The 24,638-nt window shown below is 40.7% G+C and overlaps 1 protein-coding gene across 4 annotated transcripts in view; it reads right to left on the bottom strand.

Moving 5' to 3' along the window:
• Window positions 1-24,638, bottom strand: part of Celf2 (CUGBP Elav-like family member 2) — an 810,622-nt gene that overhangs the window by 471,951 nt on the left and 314,033 nt on the right. The gene's annotated exons all lie outside the window — the stretch shown is intronic.

The raw sequence follows: 24,638 nt of genomic DNA, 5'->3' as shown, positions 1-24,638 counted from the left end.
CCTCAGGCTTTTAACTCTTTAGTTAAAATGAACTCAGTGGCAGTGGGGTAAAGGGTTGGGCTTTCTCCATTCACAATTCCTCTGCGTCTCCCAAGCACATGCACCTGAGTGTTTATTGGGAAATTTTCTTTATAGTTTTGATCCAGAAGACAGTTTTCATAAAGAGTCATTCCTCATCTTTTCCAGACTCGCTGTTTATCTGAATCTAGGTGATATGGATTGTTTCTCCTTGGTCTAAGTTTTCTGGAAGTTTTTTCAACTTTAGAGTACAACCTCATAAACCAAACAAAACCAACCAAATCCTGGGATGATATCTGCATCATTCAGCAATCTTGCAATAAATATACCTTTGAATATGGATCAAAAGTCACAAATTGTGTGTGATGAACAGGCAGTCTTCTACTAAGGAAGACCAGATTGTGAGGCAGGAATAACAGTGAGAGCCAAGAGGTAGGAGCACCAGGTAAAAATGATCACTGAGAGCGGCCGAGGTATGACAGACTCCCAGAATTGAAAGAGTCATCATCAATGAATTTTTATTCCCAGATTCACAATTTCCTTCCAAGGTGTCTTCTACAAATAGATGTTCTGCCTGTTGCATTTATATCTGGAATGCAAAAATTCTTGACTAATTCTAATGGCTTAACATTATCACTTTTCAAGAAGATTTTTTGCTCATAGTTTATGGGGAGACCATTGGTGTGGATTCGGAAGGAAAGTGAATTGGCAGTATTATCTTTGTTTCAGCCATCAAACCACAGTCAGTACTTTAATACCCTTCTGTTGTAATGAGCAGCTCAAGAAGGAAGAAAACCAGCAATTGCACAGATGATGTCAACAGCATTACTAGTTACTGTAAAAAAGAAAGAAAGAAAGAAAGAAAGAAAGAAAGATATCCACAGAGTATATCATCCAACATTGTCCTATGTTTACACAGAACACTTAACAAGGGAGAGCATGTATTGTAAGCTACAGCACACACACACTAGATGTACAAAGTAAAATTTTCAGGCCACACTAGAACTAAAATCTAAATTAATAACAGACAAACAACTTGGAAGAATGTGGCTATGCAGCCAAAGCGGTAGTGAGAGGAGGGACAGCAGTAAAGGCTCAGCCAAAGCAGCACTCAGAGGGTAACAGATAGCGTCATCGCAGGAAGGAGATGAACCAATGGACCATCTAACATTAATGTCATCCATTTCTATGTTATGGAACCAAAGAAAGAAGACTTGAAAGCAAACACAAGAGAAGAAATCATCACAAAATGAGAGTAGAGATCAGTGACTGAAAACCTGGGAGCCAGGAAGAAGCTGAGTGACCCCTAAAGAGAGTTTGTTGGAAGTTCAGTAACTAGCTAAACCTGTAGGTAGGTGAGAAGAAACAAGAAGGAATGAGCTGATGTTGCCAGTCTTAATCCATTACTTTCTCTCCTTGCATAAGTAGAATTTGCTGTGCTTCCAACAAGCTCCCCAACACTTCTGTGCCATCCATTGTCTTAAGTGTATAATCTCATATATGTGGTGTTTTCAGAATATTAATTAATCTACACCTATCCCCCATTGAAAAGCCTTTGATTAGCTAAAGGACAATTTTATTTACACTTCCTTTCATCTCCTTTCTTGGCAGATTGCTCCCTTTCCCACAGTCATGTGAGGTAGATTTTCCCTCACCATCCTCTGCAGTGAAATTACCTTAAAGGCTCACTGCTGAGCACTTATTTGTCATATTCTGCTTCTCATCCTGGGATTCCCCAGATCTTCTAAAATATTTTTTTCTGAAATGTGCACAAATAGAGGTTTACTCTTTGTGTGCTCTCTTTGTTCTTTGGGTTTTTAATAAATAGAGTATCATATATCCACCATTATAGTATTTTACAGATACACATAATTAAAATAAATATATTTATTAAAAATAATTATTATATAAGTGATATAGCAGCTTCATGAGTCTTGTATTTAGGTGTTTTTACATTTATTTGTGTGTGTGTGTGTGTGTGTGTCTGTGTTTGTGTGTGCACACATACATGTACACATGCCCAGACACACATATAGAGGTCAGAAGATGAACAAGAAAGTCAGTTATCTTCTTCTAAACTATGTAAATTATAGACAGTAAACTTGACTCATTTAGATTGTTGACAAGCAGCTTTACCTGTTGAGCCATTTCAACAGCCCATAATATGTTATATCTTTGTCTACGACAATAACCAATGTTTCTATTGTATCATTTACTCTATTGGATTGCCTTTGGACTGTGTTTGTATCAGACTGTGTCTCAGACTTTGAGTCTCTTCTACTGATCCATAACTCTACTCTTTTACCAAGGTCCCAGTGTGCTTACTATAGCATAATAGTACGTTTTGAAGTCAAATGGTTTGTCTCCTCCAATATGTATTTTTTCTTCAGTACCATTTTGACTTTTCTGGTTGTACATTTCTATTTAACATTAGAATACTTTATTGATAGCCACAAAAATAACTTGGTGCAATTCTGGTTGAGTTTTCATTAAATCTCCAAATGACGGTGGAACAACTTGGCTTCTCAGTGATAATGGGACCTTCACACCACAGGCAGGCACCATTGCTCCACTTATTTAAGTCTTTAATTGTTTTGATTGGTGCTTTATATTTTTCTACACAAGGGTCTTGTAATTTTTTTAAATTTATAGTTGTGTATTTTATTTTGTCTTTGGTGACATTAAAATGGCATATCTAAATTTCAGCTTCTCCTTATTTAGTGACATGTGGGGAGACATCAGCTTTCTATCCTGCCCTTGTGTCTGATAATGTAGTATTTGCTCATGACTTCCAGCTGCAAACTCTGATATTCTACCAAGACAATCATGACATTTGTTTAATCTCGTTTAATTCCTTTCTAACCTGCATAGCTTTTTTCTTCTCTTCTACCCAACTACCAGAATAATGTTTAATTAAAATTAGAAATGCCAATTCTAATATAAGAGTAGGAAATAGACAAAATAACTATAGTCTATTATCTATATCATCTATCTATTATCTATCTATCTATCTATCTGTCACCACTATGTTTCTATTTACCTATCATCTACCTTGTATCTATCAAGAATAGAAAGAAGTACTTAAAATATAACACAACAAACCAAATTCTGCAAGGGCTTGTGTTGAAGGAGAAATATATAGCAGAGAACTGAATAATAACTCCCTATGGTCAAATATTTGAGCAATAAAATAACCAGAACAATGTTAGATAATGATCCAAAGTTTAAAATATATACCATAAGACCACACTGACATAATTTAACAGCTAAATAAAAGAAAGACAAGAGATATAGCTCAATTAAGAATTACAAATACTATTTATAGGTAATCCACCCTCAGGTGGGTGAGTCATGACTCTGCACTCCTTAAATATGAGCAGCTTGCTTCTTTGCACAGAGCGCAGTATGGAAAGAGAGAACAAATAACAGTATAATGGAGAAAAGTGATGATTTCCAGGTGATTAAAGCCAACATCGAGAGTTAAAATGTGTGTCTGCATCCTTGCTCTGTGGTGTTCTTTCATCCTTCCTTCTTCCTAATCTCAGTCCAACCATGAGGAACATATTAGTTATCAAGCGAGGAACTCTTTACAAAATATTGGACCAATATTTAAAGTTGACAAGATCATACAACATGAAGAAGGTCTGAGGAACCCAAGAGGAGCTACCACACCTGAGTACAATGGGACAACTCTTGCAGGATTTTCCCTGTCCAATTACATTAAAATATTAGTGCATCAGGAGGCCTCTGATTGGACAGGGAAAAGAGAGGCAGAGCTAAGAGTTGCAGCCAGAGTGAGCAACGAAAGGGGGGGGGGGGGAGAGAGAGAGAGAGAGAAAGAGAGAGAGAGAGAGAGAGAGAGAGAGCAAGCTGGGGAGAGGAAAGGCTCCAAGATGGATGGCATGCAGAAAGAAGATCCTGATCCTGCATGGTCTTAAATAGCCACAGGTAGTTATGAATATCAGGTAAGGATAGAATAATTGGGATAAGTTTTCTGTTCTAGGTGGGCAGTTTGTACCATTGTCAATTGGCATTGAAATTATTGTGGGCATCTTGTGAATTGAGAATTTACTGATATATAAATCTGACTGGTTAATTATAAGTTTCTAGAGCGTTGTTTTACTGGGTTACTGGGTATTGTGATAACTAACTGTGAGGTGGGCGGTCATTAAATGAGGCTGGCGTGGTAGCAATCATGCCCAGGGAAATTAGCAAGTCTGGTAGAGAAGACTCAGAGCTCTGGGCCAAAGCGGCTGCCGAGATGAGAACACCCTACTAGAGGGTAACTAGAATGTAGGACTGCTGACCACAGGAGGGTTAGGGTAGCAGCTCTAAAGACAAGTGAACCAGAGCTGGGAATACCATGACCTACGTAACCGAGGGAGCTAGAGACAGAGGCAGCGAGACCACGCTGGGGCAGAGAGTTTGCAGCAGCGGTAGCGTGGGAACCATGTTGGTCCGTTTTTTAAATATTTCCCGCAAGAGACACCTTAAAGGGAACTTTGGTACAGAAAGAAGACAGGCAAAAACTCAGAAAATCTGAATCAATTGTGGGCTGTAGGTAATAATATGTTAATCTTAATTCATTAATTTTGAGTATGAAGACATTTTGCTACCTGTACAGTTTTTCTATAAACCTACAACTATTCTAAAATTTACACACACACACACACACCCTACTCATGTCCATTCCTGGTGGTGCAGGTTCATAATTTTCTGTAATACCAGCTACTTGAGAGTATGAGACAGGAAGACTGCCAAAAACTCAAGATTTGTCTGGGCCATAGAATGGGTTTAAGGTCAACCTGAAACTATCTCAAAGGAAAAAAGAAAGAGGGAGAGAGGGGGCGGGGATGGTGGTGCTGGGCTGTAGCTCAACAGCAAAGAAGCTGTGAGTTTTACTCCCAGAATGCCCTTCCGCTCCCCCACCCCCAATGCACTGAAAACAAAACAAACCATCCAAAACCGTTAGGACACTTTGCCAGCTTATTCCCCAGGGAGAGCTCCTGCAGAGGTATCTGGCTGTAGCTAGGACCATTTTTCTTGATGGGGACTCCAACATTACCAACCCAGTCAGATAATCCTATGTAGTAATTTGTATAGCATCTAATAAATGTCACTGCAGGGACCTCTCAACGATATTCATCACTGTCTGCTTCCTAACTAGGAAACAATGTGACCCACCCTCCCACTGTGCATGCTTCCCTAACCATGCTGGTGTGCACCAATCAAACTGTGGAGTGAAATAAACACTACCTCCTGAAGTTACTTTCCTCAGCTATTTTATCACAGCAATGAGAGAGGTCACTGAAATTCATCCAATCTAGTGCTGTGGGTTTCAACTGTTCTTTATGTGTCTTTGTTTATCTTATGCCTTAGGAGGAAGCAGGGCCTCTTTTGCCTACATAGTGCAAATTCTGTTACATTGTAACCACTGCCTTGGGGAGACAGGATACAGAAGACTGTCTCACAACAAAACAGACTATTCTGGCCACATCTATTGGCAGCTTCGACATCTGAAGATGAGTTAGCTAGTTAATGGTCCAGGTTTTGTGTCTGATTCAGAACAAAAGAAACAGAGAGAGTGTGTGTACAAAGATGTAACAGTGACGATTCTGAGGTGTAGATTCAGAGAAGACACAAAGGTCAGTCACTGAGGTAAACTGAGGCAGAGTTCTGGCAGACAGCTTTGAGGGGATCCAGAACCTGCCAAGTGGGAATCCCAACTGTAAACATGCCAGGCTTCCTTTTGTCCATTTAATGAATTTTATAGTTTTATTATATATCACTTCAGATCAAAGTTGTGCCTTAAGTCGAGCATATAAATATTGTGGGTGAGTTAAGTGTGTGTATGTACACACGCGCATGCCTTCGTGAAGTTGTACATGTGTGTGTGTAGGTGTACATCATGTCAGAAATGAAGCTCTAGTGCTGTTTTTCAAGCCCCCCACCCCCCACCCTCCACGGCCTTGTTTTATGAGACAGAGTCTCTCATTGGCCTGGAGCTTACTGATTAGGCCAGGCAGGCTAGCCAGGCAGCCCCAGGATTCTGCTGTCTGCCTCCCCGGTGCTCAGATCAGACTACAGGCGCTTAGTTAGCATCACACTTGACTTTGTAACATGGGTTCTAGGGAACAAACTCAAGTGTTCATGTTTGCAAGGCAACACTTCCCTGAGCTATCCCCCCCAGCTCTAAGCTTCCTATCTCTGATGCAAAGAGCAAAGGCTTTGAGCTCACCTAAACCCTAACAATGCCCAGCTCTGCTGCTCCACAGGGGCACGTCCTCCCTTGTGTTCATGAGCCTCTTGGAGGCTTGGACGGTTCTACAAAATGGGGAAATAGTTTATGTCACTGTGAGACTTCAAATGGGTAGAAGGCACGGCCCAGCTGCCACATGAGATTCACGGCCCAGCCCACTACTCTGTCCTTCTAAAAGCTCTTTGATTTTCTTGAAATGTAGCAGTCAGCATTCTTGATGCTGTTTCTGCCCAGTTTCAGGGGACGGTGTGGGAGTGTTTGAGATAATGCAGTTGGCTCCTAATCACCCAGCTTCTAGCTTATTTACACGAATTCTTCCTCTTCGTCTGGCCTTACCCTGAACCTAGAAGACATCTGGGTAACTTCTTTCTCCTGCCAGGCGGTCTGTGCTGTGGAAAAAGAAGTTCAATTGAACAATACCCTCATGAGCATGACTGGCAAAGAAATGTTCCACATATGTTTCAGAATCGAGCATCCATGTCTTTGAAAATTATGTTTGGCTTTGGCTTAGCCTGGGCTCTATTCATGTACATTAAGCAGACTGAATGAACCGGCCACAAACCTAAAAAGACTTGAAGCTCTTTGAAGAGATTAGTCATAGCGCTACACCTTATCTAACAAAGAGGTTATGAGGGTCTGGGAGACGCCTTAGACTGGAGAGGGACCCACATGGTGGAAAGAGAGAACCACTTCTGAAAGTTGTCCTCTGACCTCCATACATGATTAGGAGTTCTGCAAAATTATGAGAGGTAAGAAGCAGCTTCACATTTTCTTTGTGCTAAACTTATTTTTCACAAAACTTACCTTAAACACACACACACACACACACACACACACACACACACACACACAGACACACACATGGACACACACACACCCCTTATGTGTACATAAGACTAAAAATTTTCAAATACTGTTAGCTCATACTGATGACATGGAGGACATCAATATGGGGCCCAACTACAATTCTCTAATATTTTAAGAAAGCTATTTTTTTAATAACTAACACATTTTATATTTTACTGTTCTTAGAAGTCGATTTCTTAAAGTTTTCTGTCCCCTCCTATTTCAACAGATAAAAGTATGTTTTCAAAGATTGTATATTTCAATAGTTCCACTTGAAATGAAGCACTGAGACATGAGAGACAACCGTTCTGAACCTCAGCAAGAAGTTCTTGGAAACAGAGTTTCCTTGACCTTGTTTATTGTCTGCATTGTCAAGGGATGGATCGCTGATGTTTTGGTGGACCTAATTCCCATGCTCTCATCGTGGAGCTGTGTTTCTCCCAGAAAGGGCCACCTTCTCCACTGTTTAATTACCAGAACTGTACTTGCTAAAAAGTTGAGGTTCTTGAGGCTGGAGAGAGAGCTCAGTCAATAAAATGCTTGTTGGGTAAACATGAGGACCCAAGTTCAATTCTTAGCATCCACATTAAAAAAGTCACTCGTGGCTGTGGCACACATCTGTGGCCTCAGTGCTTCTGGGAGTAGGAAGCTGAATGGGGGTGGAGGTGGAGGTGGGGGGAGGGGAGGGGAGGGGAGCAACAGGTGGATTCTTGGGACTTGGTGGCTGGCTAGTCTAACCAAATCAGTGAGGTGCAGGGTTAGTGAGAGGCATTGTCTTGATTAAAAACGAAGAGGAGAAAGGAGGAGGGGGAAGAGGAGGAAGAGAAGGAAGAGGTGGTGGTGGTGGTGGTGGACGAGGAGGAGGAGGAGGAGGAGGAGGGGAAGAAGAAAAAGCAGAAGCAGAAGCAGAAGAAAAGTGCTTGAGAAAAACATCTGACATTCGCCTCTTTCTTCCACATGCACATATATTGACACATATTCACAAAAATGGAGAAGGTGGGAAAAAAGATGAAGGAAGAGAAGAGGGAAAGGGGGCTGGAGGAGGAAGAGGGTGAGGAGGAAGAGGGAAAGGAGGAGGAAGGGGAGGAGGAGAAGGATGTGGTGATGGTTGTGGTTATTGTGGCCTTGTGTGAAATGCAAACCTGGGCTATTTTCTGGCTTTTGAAAAATGATTCCTGTGGTATTGCTGCTATCAATGGGATATTATGAAAGGCTCTAGGGAAACCTAGATCTGTGAGTAGCTCTAGAATTTCTGTGCTGAACCTATTTGTGCAAGCTTTCCACGTCTTTGCTCATCCAATGACTATTTATTACAACCTAGTATGTGCTAAGTACTATGCATCCCTTCGGAGACCAATAGCATGAGACAAACGATTCAGGTAGAGGTCAAGCTTTCCATGCTGTGCCATGGATTCCCAATGTACCCTATGAGTCCATGGGCTCTTCCCATGCATGGTGGGATGAAGAATTGTCTTGTATGCTGTGAGCACAGCAAGTCCAGTGGACCCTGAGATATGAGCACAGCCTCAGACTTCTTTAGTTTACATATTCTCTCTCTCTCTCTCTCTCTCTCTCTCTCTCTCTCTCTCTCTCTCTCTCCCTTCTCTCTCTGTGTGTCTGTCTGTTTATCTGTCTGTCTCTGTCTCTCTCTCTGTCCTCTGTATATGCATATATGTATGTGTGTGCAATGTATGTTCATGTGTTGCATGCCAGTGCCCACATCCCACAGACTGTAATGGAGGTTAGAGGTCAAACCCAGCTCTCAATGTTTGCTTTCTACCTTGATTGCTTCCTGAATCACCAGGCTAACTGACTCATGACCTTCTGGGAAGTCTGTCCATCTCACTGTAGGAGGGCTGGGGTTACTGATGTGTAACACCACCACCAGCTTTACATTGAATCTGGGAATAAAGATTCCCAGATCCTCAAGCTCAAGCTTGAGAAACACACACACACACACACACACACAGGCTCCCCCCCCCCGCCCCCAGCCTGTATTCTCAGCCTTTGTTTCAACACCTTTCTTTAGAATTTATTGAATCAGCTCTTTAAGCCAACAGCCTTTGTGAGGAGCACATAACAGCTGACAGCATCAGTCTGTTTCATGTAGAGAGACAGAATTTTCCCCCAATCTCTGGTACAGAAATACCATTGCTACTCTTTATAACCCCAAGGAGGTAAACATGGGGAATCTGGGATCACACTCAAGTTTCTCAGGGTACGCATTATGTCATCCGAAGTCAACACTAGGCCATTTGTTATGGACCAATGCTAACATACTTGAAATTTACAATTGGGAATTTAACTCATTTCAGAATGTAAGAACATTCCTTTCTTTGTTCTAAAGCTTTCAGGAAAAAAATAATAAGAAAAAACCCTAGTATACTAAACTGTTCATTCCTACTAGTTTTTGAATGTTTTACATATTTTTCTTTCATCCAGCTTCAGGAGAGTCTAGTATTGAGCAAAATGTTGTGTTAACCAAGGAGGATTTAATCAGGAATTTGGAATCTGACATGCTGACATCTATTGTTTTTAACACATTCTGTAAGAAGTTAGGGAGGTAGATTCATTGACACATGTGTGTAATTGTGCTGAAAAAAAAAATAGTTTTGCAATATGTTTGTGTTGCGCAGCTAGGCAACCAGAAAGCAGTAACACACAGGAAGCATGTAGCTGTGTGCTTCCAGCCAAATTACGGGAATTATAAATCTCGTATTTTCTTTATGCGAATTCCCTCTATGTCAAAGAATAATACATAAAAGCGCTGAGGCCGTTGGAGCAGAGAGGGCTCACTTTTGACTGACTTCTCCTCTACAGACCTTTTATTTTATTCCTTCAGTCTTTCCCACAGGGCAGAAGGAGTGGGAAGAAAAAAAAAGAAAGAAAGAAAGCAGTGAATTGTAAGCTATTAAATTTTTCAAAAAAAGAAATATATACTTTAAGTGAGTAAGGAAGAATAAGAGGAAATGAGGAGTCAATCTTTACTTCATTGCGAGGTGACTATATGAACTGTTTCATTTTTTTGAAAAGATTCAGTAAATAGACCCACATTGAAGAGAACTATTTCAATAAAATAGCTATGATTATATTGTAACTCAAATCCAATGATCCATAATAAATACTGTTTGTATTATTACTATAATCCCCCAATATCCTCATGATTTTTTTTTAAAAACTGTAGCATTTAATAGCCCATGGTTTATACTGCCCTTTGGAAACCTTTTCAATTGCCTTTACGAATCTGAGTAGAGAGACTCCCATTGCCGAACACCACCCAGGCATTTTAACAAAAGGAATCTTATAAAACTTCTCAACACTAAGATACAATGGCTGTATCTTGGTGTTCAGATAGTTAAAGAATATTTCCACGCTGATGTCAAGACAGACAAAGGAGCAAACAAAAGATGGAATTGAAGAAATGGTGAGAAAAACAGAAAGATCAGGGCCAACAGGTTACACATTCTTTCTGTTTGGGTTCCAGAAAACACAAGCATTGTAAAAAGGGATGGCGTGACTGCTATCTGAAAGATCCCCAAGATGACTCAACTGCTTGAAACACTGAGGGACCGTGTTAGAACATAGGCATCACACAGTACAGGGGCAAATTTCTGCAGAGGCTGAGAGTCATAATTTTATCTGTGCCAGGGTTACTGTACCCTGATCACCCAAGCTTGTCCATGTTGCTTTTTAGTTCTTGGGATGCTGGTTGCTCTAATGCCTGGCAGTCCAAAAATTTTCTTAAAGTTTTTACCCAGAAGAATTTCTTTCACCCTTTCACATTTTATCCCAAAGTTGATTTTAACTGTAAATCTGATATAGTAGGTCTTGTTTATTTTTTGTTTTATAAGAAATTTCTGGCAAGGAACATAGATATTTAAGTCAAAACATTATAAAATGGTTACAGATGTAAAACAAAACAAAACAAAACAAAAACATGTATCACTGGCCCTTCATATCTATACAATATGTACGTATAGAATAAATCAAACATGCCTTATCTCTTTTTTTTAATGCCATGAAATGACACTATGACCAAGACAACTCTTGCAAAAGAAAGCACTTAATTGTGGGCTAGCTTACAGCTTCAGAGCTTTAGTCTATTATCGTCGTGGCTGGGAGGATGGTGGCACATAGGTAGATATGACACTGGAGAGAGAGCTAAGAGTTGGGATCCACAGGCAGAGAGAGAAAGGGAGGCAGGAGGAAGAGAGAAAGAGAGAATAGAGAGAGAGAGGGAGGGAGAAAGAGAGTAGAGATGAATGAAGGGAGAGACAGAGACAGAAACAGAGACAGAGAGAGAGACAGAGAGGCAGAGGGAATGAGAGTCTGGACTTGCCATCATGGACTTTGGGAATCTCAAGTTCAACCACAGTGACACACTTCCTCCAACAAGGTCACATTTCTTAAGCCTTCTAATCCTTTCGAAGATTTCTACTTCCTGGTGACTAAGCATTCAAATATTTAAGCCTCTGAGCCATTTTTATTCAAACCACACAGAGATCAAAATTATTTTAAAAATTGCATCTTGCTGAGAACATAGTCTTTCCCGTAATTATTTTCTAAACAACACACCATTCCAACTATTTATGTAAGTAACTTATGGTAAGATAACATGTAAGCTGTAGGTAAAAACTATGGTACACACACACACACACACACACACACACACACACACACACACACACTGTATTGCTCTATACTCTTGTCAACAGCACAAAGGATCCCAATGTTGCCCTGTCTGCATCAGCACTTGATAGTAGCCATCCCGATGAGTGAGAGACAACATTAACTGTGGTTTTAATCTGCATTTTTCTGGCCCAAAGAAATTTATTCCTTAAAACAATGTCCTTTATCCTATTGTGGAGAGACATCTATGTCAGTGAAAGTGAGACTCACGACTTGTGCACAACCACTTATGATTGGCAGCTGTACTGTCATTGTAGTCATTGTAGTATCTTTGTTATTAAGCTGAGATGTGCACAAAGCATACATTCTCTATGCATAGGAAAATGAAACCAATGTCAGATCTGACACATCAGTAGTTTCGAGAAGTGCTTTAAGGAGTGACTATAAATTCCAAGAATAACCTAGCTCCATGGTGACTTGTTAAGAACAAGAACATTTTTTTTTTATGTCAAAGAGGAAATAGCATAAATAATGTCCTCTAGATCATTTTTGGAAGCTAGAATACAAAGATATATGGAGGATGCAAGTTACTGAGATCATAGATCAACTCTGTCTTATTGTTTGAGTCTGAAGGGTTCATGTGATTAAAAGTGTGGAATCCAGAGGATGGAGCTATTGAAAGGTGACTGAACCACAAGGGCTCTAACTTTATCAGCGGGTTAATCCATTGATGAATTTATACTAAATGGGCTATTAGGAGGTGTACCCGACCGGAGGTACAGAGAATGAGATTCTATCATTAAGTTTTAGAAAGTCAGATATGCTGGGTAGAACACACGATGTCTGCTTAAATTAGAATTTCAGATAAACAACAATGTTTTAAATTCAGGTCTGGTTTGGGAAATGTTTGGTGCAGACTCCCACTAAAGAATTATAATTATCTAGATAGCCTGTATTTTTATTTGACCAACTCTACAGTGTGGTCATAGAATGTCATATTTGAGAAGATGAGCCCTGGAAATGAACATAAGTTAGTTTGGTGTCTACGGTGGTCCCAGATGGATGAACCACTGAGAGCTGTATACCACCTCCATGGTCTTTGATATAGAACATCTACTGATTGAATATAAATAATCATCATCTTCCCCCAAGTACAGCCAGCACTAGATGAACAGATGCCTAGGAACAGTAATAATTTTTTTCTTTTGAACCACCTAGTCCTTAATCATATGTAATTTATTTAGTGAAAGTAGAAGCTGTTTCATTTTAATGCTAAATTAAGGTTCATCTTAACACATTAGAAGCTAACTCAATTTAGTTAGATTACCTGGCGTCTGTTTGGCACTGCAACTTCTTCAACAATGAGTGCTATTGAAGAAGAGAGGTCATAGTATGAGTCCTGGCACATAGTAGGCACTTTGCTGTTATACTTAAAATATTTATGTATGAAAAAAGAGCCTTCCTAGAGATTATTTGGAGAGTTTTATAAACATCAGGTAATCAGAACTGAGGATCTGAGAGATTCCCTTGTCTAATTTTATAATTTTGCAGGTAAGAAAACTGACCAAGGAGATGAATGGCTTACACAAGTCTTCTTACTAATGGTTTCACAGCCTGGAGTCCTTACTGCTCTGATGCTGTCTGAGAGAAAATGACATCACACTCTAGATCACCAGGGAATGGGGAGTATGCATAGAAAGGTTCCAGGCAATTTCTAGGGATGTAAATGCAGTGGTAGAACACTGGCCTAGCATGTGCAAGACCCTAGGTGTGATCTCCATACCCTGAAATGCAAAAGAGTACCAGGTAACTTAAGTACACACACAAGTATTATGTTATTATTATTAAAAATGATGGGAACACAGGCATTTCACTGTTAGCATAGAATGTATAAAACAACAACAACAACAACAACAGTAATTTCTTCCAACAAATACTGCTCAACAGAAGAATCCTGGGGGATGTTTCTAGAGCAAGCTCCAAGTGAACGCCCATTCCTAGTTGTGAAATAGCTCAAGGAGTATCCAAGAATCTTTGGAAAATAGTAAGATGCTGTGTGGATTAAAATCACAAACGCTTATTAAAACAGAATGTCCAAGGAAACAGAGACAAACAGAAAGGTCATTGCTTGAGTAAATATTTCCATTAGGTGGCCCCAGTCAATGCCCATGCCCTGTTTTCCTTCTTGAACCAAAAGAGGTGTAAGTGGATGTAGGGGAGTTAACTTTTTATGAGAATTAAAACCTTCAACTTACAGCTCATTGTCCTACACATGTTCTCATGTATTTTGGCAGCTTGGATGTTCTGGCACATCACTGAGCTGACCTCCTCTGGCTACAGTTTGCTCACAGTCTGTTCAGCATTGGAGACTAAATAGTTCTGACATTGCTTAGGGAGGCAGTTGCTTCAAATGGGTTTACAGTTTGCTCTCTTATTAAAGTCGGGATTCAACATTACTGATGTTAACACCCCAGTTGGAGACTGCATAATTATGATCTGAGAGGCATGTGAGATTCTGGACATGTGATGTTTGGAGATGTGCACTGATGTTTAGTGCAATGGGGATTTCAAATGTACTAGAGTTTGATTTTAGTTTTTTTGCCCATGAGTTTTGGTTTAAGATATTGGGGTTTAGATATGCACTTTAATTTGGGGATCTTTGTGGAATAAAATTAAGATGCAATAAAGATTATGAGGCAAACAGAACTTTTGAAGGCTGTTTGATGAGCATATAAAAGAATAAAGAAGCAAACAGATAAATATTACAGACCATCGATAGCACTTCAAAGTGTGGCTCATTCACAGTGCATTACACCAGAAGAGAAAGCAAAATTCTGTCCTTGGCTCTCTACATGTTAATATATCAGAGCGCTTACTTTTAATCTTTAATAACTGGAATTATCTGTATAGAAGGACCAGATTCCAAGTGAAATTTGATGGGGAAATCTGCTTTTCTTCCTTAGGTTCGTTTCAATTCTATTGGTCACACAGATAGTTAGATACACTTTTTCCAGCTTAGTATAATTATTATTCATTTGTGGAAGGTCTGTAGCAAGCAAGCATCTGAACAGTGCACATTTGTGTGAACTCTCTGTGTGCTTTGTTTTTCTTGACTACAAAATGGGAACAATTATGGTGTTGGTTAGAGGGATATCATGGGATGACATGAAAGACCAGCTGTAGCAGATTTTGGTGTACAAGGACTGGTCTTGGTGTACAAGGATTATTCAAGTGGAAGGTGAATCATTTATTGAGGATTTTAAGGTTACATTAGCAATCCTCCCATCTCCATCATATCTAGTTTCATAGGTTTTAATGAATTAAGTCATTTTGATGTTAATTTTACCTGCATTTAGTATAACTCATCCGCTTCACTTTCTTGCTTATAAGAAAAGACGTTTTACACACACACACACACACACACACACACACACACACACAGCCCTCATAGCAAACAAAAGCTTACTTTGTTTCTCTGGCCTTCACTTAAAAAGCATTATGTGCCTATATGAGGTAATCTGCAAGGTCCCAGTCTGGGTCCCAGTCTGACTCAGGACTCCCATATTTGAACCCCAGACCTTTCTTTTTCGTCCCTGGTACAGCTCAGCTTCTATCTCTCCTTACTCAAGGCATCGAACTATGTTGGGAAACGGCTGTAACTTAAGAAACAATTAAAATACTTTGAGACAGTGTTCAGACGGTGTGTATTTCCTCAACAGAATATAACATTTAATTACAGATTTGCTACGATTACTAGAGGTGCAGGATACACCATACACACACAGACACACGCACACACACACACACACACACACACACACACACACACACACTTTTGTCATGCATTTTGTAAGTGTAGATAATGGTTCTCCACCCCAGCCCTGGATACACAGTTAACATCACCTATGCTACGTCATGAACCTTTATGTTCATCACAAGCGACTACCCAGTTCTCAAGAATCCACATAGACTAAGGCACATAGTAAAATCAGAATTAAGACACGGCCGTTTCATATGTATAACCCTGGCACTCAGGTGTCCGAGGCATGAGGGTAGTCTAGAGTTCACAGCAAGAGAGCCTCAAAATCACCCTCAACCCCTTCATTGAAACCCCTAAACTAGGACGACTGTAAATAGTTAAAACTTTCATTTTGGATTTATCTGTATTTAGCTGGGAATGGGGAGGGGGAAGACCACACACATTTCACACATGCAAATCCCAGAAGAATACAGATTTTTTTTTTTAAATAAGTAAATTCTTTGGAATGCATCAATACTGGGCAAGCTGTTAGGAAAGCCAGACACTCTCTAATCAAAATGAAAAGGAAAAATAAAATCTGTAACGGGCAAATAATCTAATTTACTTTACTCCAAATAACTAGTTTTTTGAATTTATGTAAAAATATGTTCATGTTCTTCTGTGTGTTCTCATGTCTGTCTCCCTCTCCTCCTCTAGCCCTGCCTCTCTCGCCTCCGTTTCACCAAGTAAACAAAGAATCTAAATTAGGGGAAATCAGTAAAAGCGTCTGTCTTTAAGGACGAATACTTAATTGCTTATACAGACATCTTTTCCTCTGAGTTTTTTCACAATATGAAGAACAAATTTGAACTTTTCCCCAGTAAACACAAATAATTAATCTGTGGAATTTAATCCAGTGGGGTTTTGAGGCCATTTTATTTTGAGTAATAATAATATCAATACCTGAAACCGGCAAAACAGCTTTGGCTATCTTAGTCTACAAGACTCCTTATTGTTGTGATTTTATAACTCTCTTCCTTTACCAAGGCGGGTCCTTTTGCATATAAAAGTGAGCTTCTGACACAGGTAAGAAGAAGAGACTTGGCATTTACATTTGTCCTGGGGAAGGAAAGAAAACTCATTCCTGAATGCTCACCAAATGTTAGCTTTCCTTCAAGGCTTGAGTGGGCATCAAAAGGGTGAGACCCAGTGCCCTGCTCAGGGCCTGACTGCACTCCAGCTGGGGAGGAAGCAAGCTTCCGGGCCGGCAGCTATAGCATAGAGATGCCTGCCAGGACACCATAACCAGGGAGTTGTGAGAGAACAGAGAGGGAGGGAGCGATCCCATTGTTAGCAATCCTGTGAGCCAGCTCCGGAAAACTTTCACTTGATTCTGTCAGCAACAGGAAGCCCCAGACACTTGGAAGCAGGGGAGGAGGGAGACCACACTTGTCTTTTCTGAAGTTCACCCAGCAGCAACTTCAGGAAGTGCTAGGGTTGGTAAGGAAGGTGGAAATGTGCTTTGTAGACTGTGCCAGAACGTCGGAAAGGAACAATTAAAAGACAGGAGAGAGAGAGCCGGAAGGATTCCAACTCCCTGGTGATTCCGGCTCCAAGCGAAGGAACAGAATGACCAACCATTAAACACCTGCATGGTGAGGCACAGGCGGCAACCGTGGCAAGTGGCAATTTTCCAGCCTGCCTGACATTATTTCCCTTTCATGCCAATAACCAGTAGTTTAGCCCCTTCCCCAACCAAACACACCCATCAAACGACTACATGTGTGTTTAAGAATCATCTTTATGCAAACAAATTGTAAGTAGATTTCTCCAGTCACCTCCTCACAATCAGACAGTCAACTGGGAGTTTGGGATGTCATCTTAGGAACAATACAGGTTCCTCAGACCTGAAATGTCCAAATTCAACCACAAAATAGGTTGTATTCTAGGAATTAAGTAGAATATATGATCAAATGTCACAGCAGCTTTGTCAGAAACCTAGGAATGACCCTTGACCTTTCCCCGGCTCCCTATCCAATATCGCTTATCCTGTATCCTAGATTTGATTTCTAAATATCATTTAGAATATCTGTCCAGTTATTTTCAATCCCAGCTCTATCTTCCCATTCCATAGGAGGTCATTTTTGGTTTGAATATCTTCAAGAGTCTGGCCAAGTCTTTCCCAGATTTACAATTGTCTCCTTGAATGTGCCCTCCCAGGGTCAAGAAGAGCTCTTGAAATGTAAATTTCCCTGGGGCTTTCTGTTTACAATCCTGAAGGGCTTTCCATTGTTCTTAGAACAGGAGAATGAAATCCTTAAGGTGGCCTTGAAAGTGTCCCTTTGTCTTTTTCTTCTATGCTTGTTAACTTCTACAATGTTCCAACCTCTATCAAATCTGCTGGAACTCCTCTGTGGACTTGGCTAACTAGATCAGAGACCTGCACAGGATATGATATACATAGCACTTCCCTTTCTTTTTCTAATCACAGATGTGATTGTGTTGATTTTTCCTTAAATCATTAATGCCTTTGACTGCATTAGGTAGATATCTCTATGAGGGTTGGACTGCATCTGTTAAATCCACTGCTGAATATTCCTCCTCTAGCACACAGCCCAGTACCCTAGATAATATCTGAAGGAAACTAGACTAAAGAGGTATGTTTAGTTGTCAGTGTAGACAAACAGGAAGTAAAAAAAAAAAAAAGCTATTGGTCCAAGTTGAGAATAGGATTAGACATTCAGATAAATTCACTGTCCAGATGTTATGGGTACTTGCCCAAACACACACAGACACCAGAGAACAGACTCAGGTTCTCTCTCAAATGCCTTCTCATCTTATTTTGAGACAGTCTCTCCCACTAACCTAGAACTCACAATAGAGGCTAGGCTGACTAGACAGTAAACTCCAGGGCTCTGCTTCTCTGCTTTCCCAGCACCGGGAGTGATAGGTTAAGGTGAGTCCCACTGGTCAGCCTGGAGACCTGCTGGATATGCTGCCGCAGGAGGTCCAGGATCCAGTGCTAGGTATGCATAGGCCATGTTAACAACAGGATAAGGACACAGCCATCAAGAGAGTGCCTGGGAGTGAAGGGGGCCCAGAGAGGCAGCTTCCAGGGAGATGAGGGCCTCGGAGCATAGGAATACTTCTGAGCGTTCAAGTCCAGCCTTAGGTATGGCTGCCAGAGTTTGGCGTCAGTAAGCTTAGCCAAACTTGCTTCATTGTGTACTTCTATGAAGATTCAGGGTGTCTGGCTCTTTCTTAGACCAGGCTGATTTTACTGAGCTTTTTTTGAGCTTCTTTTCTGACCTTAGGTAATTCAAGTTTCCTTTTGAAAAGCACACATTCCTCTTGAATTGTTTCAAAAGAAAAATTACAAAATACAGCTAAAATGAAATGAGTGGGCTAACTTTCAGTTTGCTTTATGTTATCTTAATCTGAATCACCGATAGCTTTTAGAGATATATAAGGCAGGTACTCTCATTTTATAGGTAAGAATACAGGGGACTGGAGAGATGGCTCAGAGGTTAAGAGCACTGACTGCTCTTCCAGAGGTCCTGAGTTCAATTCCCAGCAACCACATGGTGGCCCATAACCATCTATAATGAGATCTGGTGCCTTCTTCTGGCATGTAGGCATACATGCAGGTAGAATGCTGTATACATAATAAATAAAATAATAATAATAAAGAAGGAATACAGGTCAGGGATGTCAAAGGTTTACCGGAATCAACTGCCAGATAGATGCCCTATATTTATCTCTGATAGGTGCCTATCTGAATTTAAGCTTTCACCTCATATCTGTGCTGGCTGTCCCCCAGGTAGCCTACTCAATGATGCAACAATGACAACATCACACCCCTGCCACACTGCAAGTGCATGTTAACAGCACCATATGGAAAATATGGAGGACCACAAACAATGCTTGTTAGAGGACTAGAACCTATTTTCATGCCTGTAAATAGATTGTCTAGGTAGAATACCCATCAATGAAGTCACACGACTCTGATCTGAACCTGAGGATGGCTTTAGCAGAAGCAGAAAGTTTAGGGAAAGGGAATTTTTTCTGGATATTTTATTTGGGTCTTCTGCTGTCTGCTAATGGTCCATGCAATCAATATGTCCTTGCTGGTCATGTGGCTGCCTCCTGCTGGCAGGACAGATGAGGGTCACTGAGAGTACTTCGTGAGTCTTACTAATGCTTAAAACCCACAACTTATGATTACTCCTTAAAAATTACTGCCTCCAAGGAGTTTCCAAATGGATACTGTCTATATACTCTTATTTACTCTACAGAAACTCTATGACTTGAAATATTTGTTCTTAGAAGCAAAGGATTTTAATCTCTAAACAACACGTCGGCGTGTTGAATGAGGGTATGTATGCGTGCATGCTAGGGTCTTATAGAGGTTGTCTATAAGGTACTAGTACCCCTGGAAGGCTGAAAGGTAGGCCACTTAGAGGAGTCAGTACTTGTCTAAACTCAAACAACTATTAAATCATAGGAGGTATTAGAATAGTTGGGTATATCTTACTATCAAACCTCTCGCAGAGAATCGTACAGCTTCAAGAATTTGCAAAAAGCCAATTCATGATTTTATTATTTTACTACGTAATTTGTCAGTTGAGGACAAAGGACATCTAATACAGACAGATGTGCACATGCCTCTCTTTGATTCTACATGAAGCATCAGTTCTCTTATACAGTCTTGGCTCCCCGCCGCCTGGCATACTCCCTGAGTCTCATCTGGAAACTTTTAGGTCCAGTTTCCAAGTTACCTGTCTGACATTACACAACGACTCTTGATTGCATGTTACACCTCCCAAGCTATTTTCTTCATTAAAAAAAAAAGGACTCAGAGCAGTGTGTATTAGCGTGCTTTATCTTGCATTTATGAAAGTTTTCATGTTGAAAACTCTAACATAGTCCATGGTTACATGCTGTCTTTTCAAAAAGATATGTACTTAACTTTAATCCATTACCTGAATCTGGACTATGCTAAACTTAATTGTTATATGGTGTCACCTGTGGAGAGTTTAATGGAAAAGCTGGGCAGTGAATTAGTAGCATATGATCAGCTTGAGTAACACTAAGTTTGTTTATCCCAGGCCCTCCAAGAAGAGCGGACTGTATTTTTAAGATATGGCTTGTTTTTCATATCTGCACAGACCCGTGTCTCTAGTTAACTGGGCATTTAATTTTCCACATATTCATTTTCTCCCCTTGCAGATAGCTCTTTGGCTATTCAGGAGGCGCATAATGCAGAGTAGAATAATTATAGGACAGGGGACATAGAGAATGTCATAATTAAACCATGCATTTTCAAAATACACTCAATATACCCAAAACATCTTGATTGCTATAATCAGGTGGACTGGGGTTTTGGCAAATATTATTTTGAAAATAAGGTTTATTTAAACTCAGAAGGAGAGGGGCAGGTTTCAGAATCATCCTAGAACTCAAAAACTCACTAAATTTCCCACTCATTATTTGTTAGGTACCAGATAGGCACAAAAATGGACAAGTTTATGGAACATTAGGGCATCCCTCGCGACCTTCGAGATCAGTCTTGCCTCTGACATAAACTCTCATTAACTAATGCTTCTGTCTGAACTAACAGTTAAATCGGTAGACCCTGATTACCTGGAGATGTGCCTTAAACTTCTATTTTATGATTTGGAGACTACAGTTCGGTGCATGCACGCTTGCAAGGTCGGTAAAAGTAGAACACTTATGTGAGAGACTGGTGTTTTGAGTTAACACTTACTATTTATAGACACAGAGACTGTCTGCCGAACACTAAGAAAGAACAAGGAAAGGTGGGGACAGAGGCCAGTTTACAAGTCAAATAGCCAAACTATGCAACACTGACTTGAGGAGCTGTGGATCTTTTCCCTTCATTTTTTTTTTTAGACTTTGTGGTGTTGGAAGTTTCTATGTAACTGTTTAGTTTTGTTCCCTATTTAACTAACAGGCTCAGAGAGAACAAGCCCTGGCTCTGCTGATTTACTGAGTGGAGAGCTGCAGAAAATAAGGGAAAGACAAGGAAGCAAATTTTATGGCTACAAGAAAACTAACTAAAGAATTAAAGCTTAATATAGTTTCACCCTCTAGAGAGCTCTGCCTGATTGCAGACAGCTTAAAAGTCAGATTCAAAAGCACAACACACTAACCTTGTTCTAAGGGCTTTGCCTAAGACAGGCTCAATAGATGGAAAACCTCATTTGCTTGCTGTCTGCTGTAATGAGCTATGGGAGGAGAGCAGAACACCAGTCTGGGAAGCAAGGCACAGGGATTTGGTTCTCTAACTCAGTTACTAGGTCGGAACAAAACAGAGCCTAGACATCAGAAGCTATTTCCCACAAACACCCTCATGTTTCCTTCCAACATAAGGACTGTTTCTTCCTCTCCTAAAAATTATTGTGGGTGGAGAGATGGTTCAGTTAGTAATGTGCTTGCCATGTAAGCATGAGGTCATGAGTTTGATCCCCAGAAGCCACATGAAAATCTGGGTGTGGTGGCCCATGCTTTTAATATCAGTGCTGGGTCTGGGTCTGGGTCTGGGTCTGTGTCTGGGTCTGGGATGGGGATGGGATGGGGATGGGGACGGGGATGAGAGACAGGGAGCTCTCTGAGTTTGCTGGTCATTCACATTAACTTAATTGGATGAGTTCCTGATAAAAGAGAGTAACTCTGTTCCCCCCCCCCCAATAAGGCAGGGAAGCCACTGAGGAAGGCACCTACACAAATTCACAGTGTGCACCTAACCTATAGACACATGACCATGTATGATCACAGGCACACATGCTTACTGACTACAGTGCTGTTCATTGTTCATAGCTTCTCGCCATATAAAATTTGCCTTTTCATCAGGAGGGGAGAGAGGAGCAAAGAGAAGGTCAGAGATGGCAAACAAAGAGACAAACTGACCCAGTCCACACTAGGGCATGGTTCACATAGCTTCTCTTTTCATCTGGAAAAAAAAGTCATCAATAAAATTAAATGTCTAGAAGCTACTGTGTCTCATTTCCCTTCCTTCTCTAGTGATCTTGTTGAAGCCTCATTCTGCTATAATTCTGGTTCTTTGACAAGGTGGACTGACACTTTCAATCCAGTAATTTATGGGCAATTTATTGTGAAGTGGCAATTTATTAAGTAAGATCCAAGAGAGCAGAGGATGGTCATAACCAGGAAGTAGCTCACCTCTCATGCTGCCTTCCTGACTTGGGTCTTCTAGACAGAACTTAAGGGCTTTATTTAGGGCCTACAAAACCCGAGGCAAACGTTTAATTCCTAAATTCTTCTGTTCTTGTCTCCTATTCCTCATTACATAATTGGACAAAAGTCATAAAATGTAAGCTCCCTGATGCACCATTACACTGATTTAGATTTGGGTTAAGCTATAACAGGCCAAGCTCTCTGAGAGTCTCAGACTCAAGGAGAAAAGGAGGGAAATCAGGTGACCTCGTTTGGCCTAGGGCCAGCTCTTAACCCTAAATCTCTCCACAAGTCCTACTTCTGTTCTGCAGTGACTGAGATGAATGGCTGGCCCATCATGGATGGGGCAAAGAGGCACCATCCATCACCAGGAAATATCGGCTTCTCCGAGATGCCAAAGCTCCCTGCTCCCCATGACCTGGTACACATTCAGTCTAGCATTCAACACTTTAATGAATGTGATACATTTTGTTCCCTGATAAAATGTGGCCATATTAAAATGGAGAGATAAATTTGAGGGTAATGAAGACAGGGATACTGGATACAAACCTAAGGCACCAAGAGTCAAGTTTACAGTTCTTCTAAAGTCATGTGTTTGCGGGGTCAGCACTCTAACTGTCCCCAGGTGCCTTTCCTCCACAGATGTTCATACTCCTTCTAGGGAAGGATTTTCAAGAATTTTCTTCTTTTTACCGCCCCCTTGGTCCTGTATTATGATCATCTTCTGCAAACAGATGGGCTTTGGCTATGAAGCGATAAGATTCCAGGTCACCCCAAAGGATACTTTGTTGTTGTTGTTGTAGGCAAATGCTGAGCCTTGCTTAGGTGATGTGTGCTTTGCTTGTGTGTCATTATAATCAAAAGGAGAGCTAATCTGAAGTCTGTGAAAGACCCTTCCCTAAGCTCTTCCTTCCCACCCTGTTTCTTCCTCCCCATCCTTCAATCTTTGTATACCCTGCCTTCTTCCTCATGCCTGTGGTACAGGCCATCCTAACTGTGAAAAAGTCACTCTCTTTGGCTGTTTCCCTGGCTCCTACTTTCTAAAGACTGAAAGGTCTAAAACTCACCACAACACATGGTGTCCATCAACTAAGGCAGAGTGATGGCGACCTATGACCCTGGGGCCGAATCTAGACTGCCACCTGCTTTTGTAAATAGCTTTATTGGTATAGACTCTAAATTGTAGAGCCATAGGCTGGGTGTAGACTCTACACGGGCTCTCAGTTTTCATAAGGAAGTCAATGCTGCACAACAATGACAGAGGTGACTACAGTTGACTGTCCAGTTTCAAGGGTCTCACATCTGTTAGTTCAACCAGTAATACATTGAAAATAGTAAAAAAAGATGTAGGCCTATACTGAATTCATGTCATTCCTTGACATAAAGTACATTATCTGATTCCTGGCCTCCTTGATGGAAACTGCACGGCATACCCTCCCTCATGACTAAGAAGGATTGGCATCTGTGAAACTATAAGCCAAAACTCAACAATTCCCTTTTTTGAGTTGTTTCTGTCTGGGATTTCATTTCACAGTGAAAAGCAATAGTGCAATCGGCACATAAAGAACCACATTTTGTTACGTAATTTAGATGTGAGAAAATTCCTATCACAGTGGGCCTTCCAATGGGGGATAGGGTGCTTGCTGTCATGGAGATCCATCTGTACTGAAGAAGAAGGAAGACATGTTTAAATCCCCAGTGGTTATCTAGATACCATTGCTTGTATAGTAATAACCAACTATTGAAATTTGGAGACAAGAAGATGATCTGATTATGATTCTCCAGGAAATTCACACTCAGGAGCTCATGTTAGAAGCAACCCTTTCGATCTCAGTGACCTCACGGAGAAGAAACGATACCCAGCTTCAGGGAACTCAATAATCCACATTACATTTAATCACGACGACTATAATGGTGGGCAGGAACGTC

The sequence above is a fragment of the Arvicanthis niloticus genome, chromosome 8 (genome assembly GCF_011762505.2).
Source record: "Arvicanthis niloticus isolate mArvNil1 chromosome 8, mArvNil1.pat.X, whole genome shotgun sequence".
In the NCBI taxonomy this organism is placed as follows: domain Eukaryota; kingdom Metazoa; phylum Chordata; class Mammalia; order Rodentia; family Muridae; genus Arvicanthis; species Arvicanthis niloticus.
This window is presented reverse-complemented; position numbering and strand designations above follow the sequence as displayed.